This window comes from Aquarana catesbeiana, linkage group LG05 (assembly GCF_042186555.1).
Source record: "Aquarana catesbeiana isolate 2022-GZ linkage group LG05, ASM4218655v1, whole genome shotgun sequence".
Classification (NCBI taxonomy): domain Eukaryota; kingdom Metazoa; phylum Chordata; class Amphibia; order Anura; family Ranidae; genus Aquarana; species Aquarana catesbeiana.
This window is the reverse complement of record NC_133328.1, coordinates 486,796,532-486,807,337: the sequence shown is the minus strand read 5'-3', so window position 1 is coordinate 486,807,337 and position 10,806 is coordinate 486,796,532. Positions and strand designations below refer to the sequence as shown.

General features: G+C 43.9%; 1 pseudogene; it reads right to left on the bottom strand.

Moving 5' to 3' along the window:
• Positions 1-9,503: 9,503 nt before the first annotated feature.
• LOC141146467 (U2 spliceosomal RNA) lies at positions 9,504-9,609 on the bottom strand (annotated as a pseudogene).
• Between the last annotated feature and the right edge of the window lie 1,197 nt (positions 9,610-10,806).

Below are 10,806 nucleotides of genomic sequence, written 5' to 3'. Positions count from 1 at the left end.
TCACAGCAAGGCATGGGGCACACCAGTACACTGTTGTAGACATTTCAAATGCAGAGTAGCACGGGAAGCGGCTGGAATAAGTCTTCTGTTTCATATCGCGCTGCTCCATTTTGGCCCCTCCTCTCTTCTTGTCTATCCCAGGTGAAGTTAAAAGCTGTTGGGGTGGACGGGAGGAAAGGAGAGGCTGGCAGGGAGCAGCGCAATACGAAAGAGAACTTATTACAGACGCTTACTGCACTACTCTGCATGTGTTAATGGAAACAGATGGAGGTAGATCGCCAGGGAACTCCTGGGGACTTCTTACGGAACCCTAGGGTTGAGGGGAACCCCGTTTGAAAAAACTGGTATAGATAGTTACATAAGGAAGAGGAGATATTCTGCTCTGTGAACTCTTATTAGTGAGTCTGAACTATTAAACTGCTGAAATGTGCCTGTAACCTATGAAAGGTGCTGGAGAGGAATTATGTAGTAAAACAGTGAAAATGTAACTTGTCTCGATTTTAGTTTATACAAGGTAACAGACCTCAGGAAGAAAATATGTGGGGATATATAGGGGAGTTTCTCAACAAACAATAGGTGGTTGGCTGTCCTGCAGTACAGCAGGACAGGGCCAGGGTGCAAACCCACCTTACAGATTTCCCGCTGACAGGTACTGCATTCTCAGGCCAGCACTAGGTAGCTACTGTATCTGTGTCATTGACTTCCTCTCTAATGAAACTCTGGATTGAGGGGTATCTCTACCCAGGACCACCAACCCATATTTATTTTATAAGTACTAGCCTGCCACCAACCTATCCTACCCCTGCACCATACACATCATACAACATTAATTAAACACAGCACAGAGTGTACTCAGTAAAAAAACAAATACATTTCACAAAGCACACACATCACAGTCACTGGATAAAGCTTACATAGGACACAGCATGAAGAACACACATAGCATACACAGTACAGAGCTTACACAGGGTACACAACATAGAAAATACACCAAATATCACTTCTGTTTTTTTCAGGCAAACAATAGGAATCTCTTTGAAACAGCAGTTTGGCAGTAGATCAGTTTCTTGTGGTAACAGATGATCGTCACTTTTAGATTTCAGTATAGGGTTGTACATCTCAGCGCAATAGATTCAGACACCACATAATCTAAACATAGTACTATAAGAGTTAACCTAATGTTAGGAATTATGTTAATGTTAACTTCAGGTTTGAAAAAAGATTAAAAAAAACTATGCAAATGCCCATTTGATGTCTGACCTGAAGCCACAGTCCTGTGGCAATCCTTCTCTCTTATTTTGTTTACTTCCTGGGGTCCCTCTTTGGGTATCCAAAGAGGGACCCCAGGAAAAGGGAACTTCTGGATACTTTTGTTAAAAGCACACTGCATGGAACCGCATGGTGGACATTTGACTGATGCATTGACTGCCATTAAGAATTAATGGCACCAACGAGTGCCTGCTGAAAAGCAGCATGTTTCTCTTGCATTTAGAAAATGTGCACACTTGTGTGCATGTTCCTTACAGACAATAATGTGAACTTAGCCTTAGAAGAATTTGCCATTCAAGTTGGGAGCGTTAAAAAAAAAACAAGCAAAAACAAATTCCAGGGACAGCATGATAGAAGCTGCATATTACTCATTAACTTACACCTAAAATGTTATTCTTATGGGTTAATAAAAAAAAATGTTTCCTGATGCTACAGTGTTAATTATTACCCACACACATGCAGTCAATATAATACAGAGTTTTGATTGTTACTTATAATTTATTGTAGAAAAATTAGTGATTTTCCCTTCTCTCCTAATGACATCGCTACAGAGATCAGCCATTATGTCATATCATTTCTTGTATTTTGCCATCAATAGTGACTTTTATTGTGCTGTCGTTATCAGTTCAGTTATGGTCTGTTTGACACAGGATTTTACTAACAGAAGGACACCAGGGAAGACATGAAGGGTGATAGGAGCTTTCCCCTACGGCACTCAGTAGGTCATGAGCATACAATGTATTACATCCAAAAACTGTTAGACAAAAGGTTTAATAAAATTGAATGTTCTGCATTTCATCAATTTGCAGTTACAACTTTCTCAAACTAATTTTTAAAATAATTGCATCTGTTGTAGCGGGAGAGTGAACAGTGGTAAAAAAAAAAAAGGAACTTTTGTGCCCAAGGCCAAGTTGGGAAAATGCGTCCTCATGACGTAGATCTCTTTATAATAATCAAAAGTGTAGTGAAATAAAATAAAAATATAGAAGGGAAAAGGTCAATATTATGAAATAGTCACATTAGAGCCACTTTCTGAACATTGATAGCCACAAAAAAACAGTGCCAGATCTATCTATTGGATAGAAAAAAATCTAATTGTTGCTACAGGCAACAGTTCTACTTGTCTTTTAGTTTGCTGTGCTTTAGCTTCCATAAATGAGTTCCACAGAATTGGGACAAAAATGACAAATTGATACCTAAGCAAAGCAGAGACAGAAGGGGCTCTCATCTTGGGCATTATGTCAGCATCAAATCAAATTATTTGATTTAAAGTATTGGATTTACAGGCAACAGTTCTACTTGTCTTTTAGTTTGCTGTGCTTTAGCTTCCATAAATGAGTTCCACAGAATTGGGACAAAAATGACAAATTGATACCTAAGCAAAGCAGAGACAGGAGGGGTTCTCATCTTGGGCATTATGTCAGCATCAAATCAATTTATTTGATTTAAAGTATTGGATTTTCCTGATTTGTACATATAGTTAGTTTACATAAACCCATAACTGGAACTGTTCAAAAACCCTGTAATCCAACCCACATCCCTCCTGAACTACGCTGCACTAAAACCCACAACCCCAGATTCCTACTTACCAAGAGCTACATACTATGCAAAGTTTTCTTCATTATGGAAAGAAATTCACTTTGGTGCTGGCCGCACCTACATGATGAACCTTCATAGACCTGAATGGGCCCATCCCAGGATGCAGCTCCAGCTTCTAGATTGGAAGTCTCAGTACATGAAGATGATTAATGCTCAAGGTGAAGGATACATTGCAGGGTGCATGGTTCTGTTGCAGAGGTAGATACAAAACTGGGGTGGAGGTTATTAGTGCAGATTAGTTCAGGTGTGGTGAACAGAAAGATTTGAGGATTTTATAGGATCATCAACTCTTAATTACCTGTAATTCCTTTTTATTATAACTTCTTCATCCTCTTTTTCCCTTAGGTATTTTATAACTCATATGGAATCTTTTGTAATCTGCACCTAAATGGGGTAGACAAAGATGAAAATGTTAGAGGAACTTTTAAATTAGGTGATGGGAGATGGATCATAGGAAGCTTTTCTCCTGCTTTGCTGGTGCTCAAAATTTTTTGGGGGGGCACAAAAATGTTTTGAAAAAAATAATTAATTGCTGCCATTGTGCCATCAAACAATGCCACTGTACCCTCAAATGCTGTCACTATGCCATCAATTGCAGCCACTGTGCCATCAAACCCTGCCACTGTGCCCATCAAACGCTGCCACTATGCCAGCAAACACTGCCACCGTGCCCTCAAATGCTGCCACTGTGCCATCAAATGCTGCCACTTGCCCTCAAACGCTGCCACTGTGCCATCAAATGCTGCCACTGTGTCCTCAAATGCTGCCACTGTGCCCATTAAACGCTGCCACTGTGCCCATTAAACGCTGCCACTTTGCTATCAAAAGCTGCCACTGTGCCAAACGCTGCCACTGTGCCCATAAAATGCAGCCACTGTGCCAAACGCTGCCACTGTGCCCATCTAACGCTGCCATTGTGCCCATCATATGCTGCCAGTGTGCCCATAAAATGCTGCCAGTGTGCCCATCATATGCTGCCAGTGTGCCCATTAAATGCCGCCAGTGTGTCCATCATGTGCTGCTAGTGGGCCCTTAAAATCCTGCCAGTGTGCCCATTAAATGCTGCCAGCGTGCCCTTGAATGCCCCCAGTGTGACCCCCCGCCCACTCGCCGTCTGCCTGGCACTTACCCTGTCTTGGTGGGGAAGCAGGTGACGACGACGAGCGGGGTCCTCCATGCATCTCCTGCCATCCTCATTGCCTGTCCTCTCCCCCTGATAGGCGTCCAATAGCAGCGCCTGTCGTTTCAGCCAATCAGGTGACAGGTAACAGACCCGAGAACCTGATTGAGGTGGTTTAGTGTTAGGAAAGCGAATAGTCATTCGCTTTTCTAACACAGCTGATTGACTTGCGAGTGCCCAGCATGGCGCTTGCAGGTCACCTTTTTTGATGCCTATTAGAGCCTATGACTCTAATCAAGTGCTTCAAAAACACCCCCCCACTGCTGTAATTCAGGCACTCTGCACCCGAAAAGGGGCCAGAAGCCTGAATAGGGTGTGGCAGCGGCGGCTATAGATAGATTCATGCAGTGCATGAATCTATCTATTGGTGATAGAGGGGTGGCAGGAGAGAGGGGGCAGTGAATAATAATCAGAGGGTGCTACTGTGGTCAATGCTGCTAGTGTAGTTAGAGTGCTTAGGAACAATGCGCGTAGGCTAACAGAGGGTGCATTGCAGCTTCGGTACACATCAGGAGAAAATAATATGTGCTGTTTATTTTTAAAAGCCTGTGGCGTGTGAAACACACCCAAAAGGTCCACCCGATGCCAAAAAAAGTCCACACACATAAAGAGGTGACACAAAACGTGCAACGGGTGTTACACTGATCCTCCCTAGGAAGGACCTTACCCTAATCCCCCAGGGCGTTAGGCTCCAGACGGGAATTGAGGTATTTCAATTGGGTCCATCTGGCCGAAACCAGATGGGCCTCCTTTCTCTGGAAGGTCTGCCAAAACAGACCCAACCAAGTACTCAGTGGGACTCCCCCGAAGGAGTCCCCATGAGAGAGGGCGAACCAAGCCAGAAGGCCTATATCCACCCCCTCCCAAGACTTTCAGGGTAGGCCCGAGGACCCACACCCTACTCATCACACTCTGACAAACATGCAGAATCAAACAAACAAATACAAAAAAGTGACAAAGGGTAAATAAATAGAAAGTGGGGGAGAAGGAAGTGGGAAAAGTGAAAAGTGGCCATTGTGCAATACAATAGCCGGCCCTTTGGCCAGGAATAAAAAATTCCCCTGGTCCTAGCCAAAAGGCTTGGCCCTAGGGGCAGGTGTGAAAAACGTGTGTATGGTGAAGTGACCATGGTGCCATAAATCAAATTGACCCTCAGTCACAGTGATTGTACGGCACCCCTGAACTGCCACTTCAGGGGCACATTCACCACAGGCTTTTCGTCACAACCCTGACCAACAGCCCAGTCAGTACAGCCCCCACCCCAGCCAGGAAGGCCTGAAGTTCCGAGAGCTTAGGGAGAGCCCCTGACCCCTGAGGCTCAACGATTGCTCCCATCACTCCTACTAAAAATATGGGGGTTTTTGGGACTTTAAATGAGGCACATGGGTGTTGTGCCTCCATCCCAGGTTCAGAAGGAAGAATGGGAGTTTTGGGACTTTAAAATGAGTTCCACGGACAGCAAGGAGGTGGGTGAAATAAAATAGTATTTATTAATCATGGAACCTGTATCAAACCATGTCACAAACATGAACCACATGTAAAAGAAGAACATTATAATAAATGTCATTCAATAAATATTCATACGCACATATGTATGGGCGCATGCAATAAGGCATCAAGAATACATCAAGTATGTCAACTAGAAGCCACATGATAGTCTCAAGTGATCGATTGATACATACAATAAATACATATATATATATATATATATATATATATATATATATATATATATATATACACATAAATTTGGCGGTGATAATAAAACTTATGTAAAACCATAGAACAAATAGTTTGATTGAAGAAAGATGTTCTGAGTTGATGGTAAGATGTGAGCATGTATCTGCGTAACAAAATTACCAACGCGTTTCGTGTAAACCACTCATCAGGGGCAAGATGCTCAAAAATATCTATGAAAGTGTAGTAAAATAAACAATTACTCTATATGCAACTGATTGTGGCTGGAAGAGGCAAGTATGCGACCCCTGAGTACTTACATAAAATCAGTGCAGGGAGGTGTGGTGATGATGGAGCCAAGGCCAGAATAGCAGTCCTTGCCGGGAGCTGAGGTGATAGAACCGTGTACCTGGCGGGGAGCATGCAAGGAGCCCCCCACATACGCAGAGCCCGGAGCACTAGATCTTGAGGTGAGACAGTACCCTGCCAGTAATGACTGCCAAACGGGGTCTAAGAAAAGGGGATGCATAATCAGTCATATTGTACTGATAAAATGAGTAAAAAATATATGCATCAAATGAGGGGAAAATAAGAATTGAAAAGGTCAGAGCAAAAGACTAGCTTGGGATAAAAGGAAAGGGAAAATTAATCACATCCAATACCCATAGAGTGCGATATGAACAAAAAAGGCAGCAAAAACAGACCTAATTGGTCAATGAAACAAGGAAAAAAAAAGAGAAAAAAAAGAAAAGTAACTGGCTGTAGTAATATGTGAGTGGGATAGCCTGGTAAGAGCTTACATGTTTCCCAGAAGGATAGACGAGTGCTGTGGTAAAGTCTGTCATCATCTGTTTGCAGCACCCAGACTGTGTCGGGAGCGGCCCTATATGTACACCCGACCCAGCCACGTGCACGCTGGCTAACACCAGCGTCACACAGGCACGGCATGTGCAGGGAGGAGCTCTGATGTGGGCGAGAAGCACCGCCCACAGAAGATGCCCACATAACCCCGCTAACCAGCCAAGATGGAAAGCCTAGTGCCTGCACGTCGTGATGCCAGAAATGACATCACCCATGCGGCAGCATGTGTGGCGCCGATGCGCTGTGGGTGCCCGCCCGCCCCCCAACCATGTTCACTCCCCCCGATCCTGATAGGGCAGGAGGGATTGGTGGGGGAGGGGGGACACGCAGAGCGCATCACAGCTCCCGGATATCAGACAACAAAGCAGCCCTGAGGATTCAAAAGCCACATCAGTCCCCCATAAATAAGTGTATCACAGCTGTGCTGCATAATCTCATGGACACACAATTATTGTGTCCATTGAAGTGTGTAAACCCGGACAAGGTAAAAAAACCCCCAGGACTAAAAAACCTCACATGTGGGTAGCAGGGGAACACTGCTATCCCTGTCCATGGACCTCCATCCCTAAATGCGGAAAAAATATGGGGGTTTTTGGGACTTTAAATGAGGCACATGGGTGTTGTGCCTTCATCCCAGGTTCAGAAAGAGGAATGGGAGTTTTGGGACTTTAAAATGAGGTCCACGGACAGCAAGGAGGTGGGTGAAATAAAATAGTATTTATTAATCATGGAACCTGTGTCAAACCATGTCACAAACATGAACCACATGTAAAAGAAGAACAACATGTGGTTCATGTTTGTGACACGGTTTGATACAAGTTCCATGATTAATAAATACTATTTTATTTCACCCACCTCCTTGCTGTCCGTGGACCTCATTTTAAAGTCCCAAAACTCCCATTCTTCTTTCTGAACCTGGGATGGAGGCACAACACCCATGTGCCTCATTTAAAGTCCCAAAAACCCCCATATTTTTTCCTCATTTAGGGATGGAGGTCCATGGACAGGGATAGCAGTGTTCCCTTGCTACCCACATGTGAGTTTTTTTAGTCCTGGAGGGTTTTTTACTTTGTCCAGGTTTACACACTTCAATGGACACAATAATTGTGTGTCCATGAGATTATGCAGCACAGCTGTGATACACTTATTTATGGGGGACTGATGTGGCTTTTGAATCACCAGGGCTGCTTTGTTGTCCGATATCCGGGAGCTGCGATGTGCTCTGCGTGTCCCCCCTCCCCCCACTCCCTCCTGCCCTATCAGGATCGGGGGGAGTGAACATGGTTGGGGGGCGGGCGGGTGCCCACAGCGCATCGCTGCCATGCATCCTGCCACATGGGTGATGTCATTTCTGGCATCACGACATGCAGGCACTAGGCTTTCCATCTTGGCTGGTTAGCGGGGTTATGTGGGATCTTCTGTGGGTGGTGCTTCTTGCCCACGTCAGAGCCCCTCCCTGCACATGCCATGCCTGCGTGACGCTGGTGTTAATCAGCGTGCACGTGGCTGGGGCGGGTGTACATATATGGCCGCTCCCGACACCGTCTGGGCGCTGCAAACAGATGATGACAGACTTTACCACAGCACTCGTCTATCCTTCTGGGAAAAATGTAAGCTCTTACCAGGCTACCCCACTCACATATTACTACAGCCAGTCACTTTTCTTTTTTTCTCTTTTTTTTTCCTTGTTTCATTGACCAATCAGGTCTGTTTTTGCTGCCTTTTTTGTTCATATCACACTTTATGGGTATTGGATGTGATTTATTTTCCCTTTCCTTTTATCCCAAGCTAGTCTTTTGCTCTGACCTTTTCAATTCTTATTTTCCCCTCATTTGATGCATATATTTTTTACTCATTTTATCAGTACAATATGATAGACTGATTATGCATCCCCTTTTTCTTAGACCCCGTTTGGCAGTCATTACTGGCAGGGTACTGTCTCATCTCAAGATCTAGTGCTCCGGGCTCTGTGTATGTGGGGGGCTCTGTGCATGCGCCCCGCCAGGTGCACGGTTCTATCACCTCAGCTCCCAGCAAGGACTGCTATTCTGGCCTTGGCTCCATCATCACCACACCTCCCTGCACTGACTTTATGTAAGTACTCAGGGGTCGCATACTTGCCTCTCCCTGCCACAATCAGTTGCATATAGAGTAATTGTTTATTTTACTACACTTTCATAGATATTTTTGAGCATCTTGCCCCTGATGAGTGGTTTACACGAAACGCGTTGGGGATTTTGTTACGCAGATACATGCTCACATCTTACCATCAACTCAGAACATCTTTCTTCAATCAAACTATGGTTCTATGGTTTTACATAAGTTTTATTATCACTGCCAAATGCTGCTTTTATGTGTATATATATATGTATTTATTGTATGTATCAATCGATCACTTGAGACTATCATGTGGCTTCTAGTTGACATATTTGATGTATTCTTGATGCCTTATTGCATGCGCCCATACATATGTGCGTATGAATATTTATTGAATGACATTTATTATAATGTCCTTCTTTTACATGTGGTTCATGTTTGTGACATGATTTGATACAGGTTCCATGATTAATAAATACTATTTTATTTCACCCACCTCCTTGCTGTCCGTGGACCTCATTTTAAAGTCCCGAAACTCCCATTCTTCTATAACTTCTACTTAATTACATTCAGGAAATACTAACAGCTCCCCCTGGTGCTATAGGGAAGCCAGCTTTCTTTCCTGAAAAACTGGCCGGAGCTAGAACTACACATATCTAGGCCAGAAGGCCAGGGACCCGACCCTCTGGCCATACCCAATGTAGCACCCATCCTCACCAGGAGCACCCGGCTCAGACGCAACCATCGTTCGGCCCCCAGTATCTGTCGGGCAGCTCAACATAGTCCCTGCTGAAACCACCCTTCCAGGTACAATTACGCCATTGGATTTGCATAGCTCTCCCCTATGGGCGTAGCACAGCGCCTTCTTTGGCAACTGATAAGAACAGATACTACATTTGATCTTAGCCAAAAGGCAGAGAAGCGCAGAGCAGGGCAGACAGACAGGGAGCTTGATCAGGAACCACACACGTATCACTCTCTATCACAAGCACCCAAATGAGGTTTGAGCTGGCTTATAACAGGCTTGGTTTCCACCCAGAGACTGATCACATTAATCAGCCTGCAAGTGGGCAGACAGACAAGGAGAGTGCCATAGCCAAAACCCTGGATGCTGGAATGAGGAACAGGAGCACTAGGTGATCCTGACAGCCCCAAGGTCTAAGAAGTCTCCCTGGAGCTTCCCATTGCATGAGCAACATCTTCGGTATTATTGCAGGAGAAGTAATCTGTCAACTGGAATGCCAGCATATCAATTGGGTCACATAAAAGGGAGGCGTTAAGGCACCACATTTTCCAGCAATACACCTGTAATCAGAAGGAGAGTGTCATGGTGACTGGATGATGGTTGGATAACACAGTCTTGGGGCTATTTGGGGTGCTGATTCAGAAAATTGCATTGGCTAGACTGCATCAGCTCTAGTATCTTAGATATGGTCAAGCTTATCTAATTTTTTTAGTCAGTTTTTTTTCTTCTGTTATCTAGTTTGTGTTTTTGCATACAAGTTAGAAAATATAGTGATAGTGTTCATATAGTTCCAACTGTAGTTTTACATTGGAAACATTGGAATCTAATGTGCAAGTTATTAACTGCATCAAAGATATGATTGTATAAGACGTGTGTGTATTTTGCCACTCATATAATTTAATTTCTAGCAGATCGAGCACTGTAGAGGTTATGGTTACTTCACAACAGTGCTGCGCGAATCATCCCAATGTATTTTGCTATATTTATATCCTGATTTTTGATGGGTGACCAGAGTGCAGAGTGGTATATGGCATTCATGCTGTATCTCAAAAACTGAGTTGATAGGGAAAATTGATGCTATTTTTGGAATCAGTGGGTCAAATATTCCCACGAACAGTTCTAACATTCGAGACACCAAAATGTGTGTCAGCCTGTGTAATCAATCCTTGAGTATTTGTTATGTGGGGAAGTAAAAAATGTATAGTCTTTGGTTGCAAGCTGAAGAAGTCACCAAGCATTATGAAGGCAAAGATCCAAGATGCATTACTTAATAGACTTCAGTTCCTGATAAGGCAAAGTGGAAGATATTTCCAAAGCCCGATTGAGGGGGACATTGAAACCACCTCCCAGGCCTGCAGCTTCTCACAGATGTGACAAA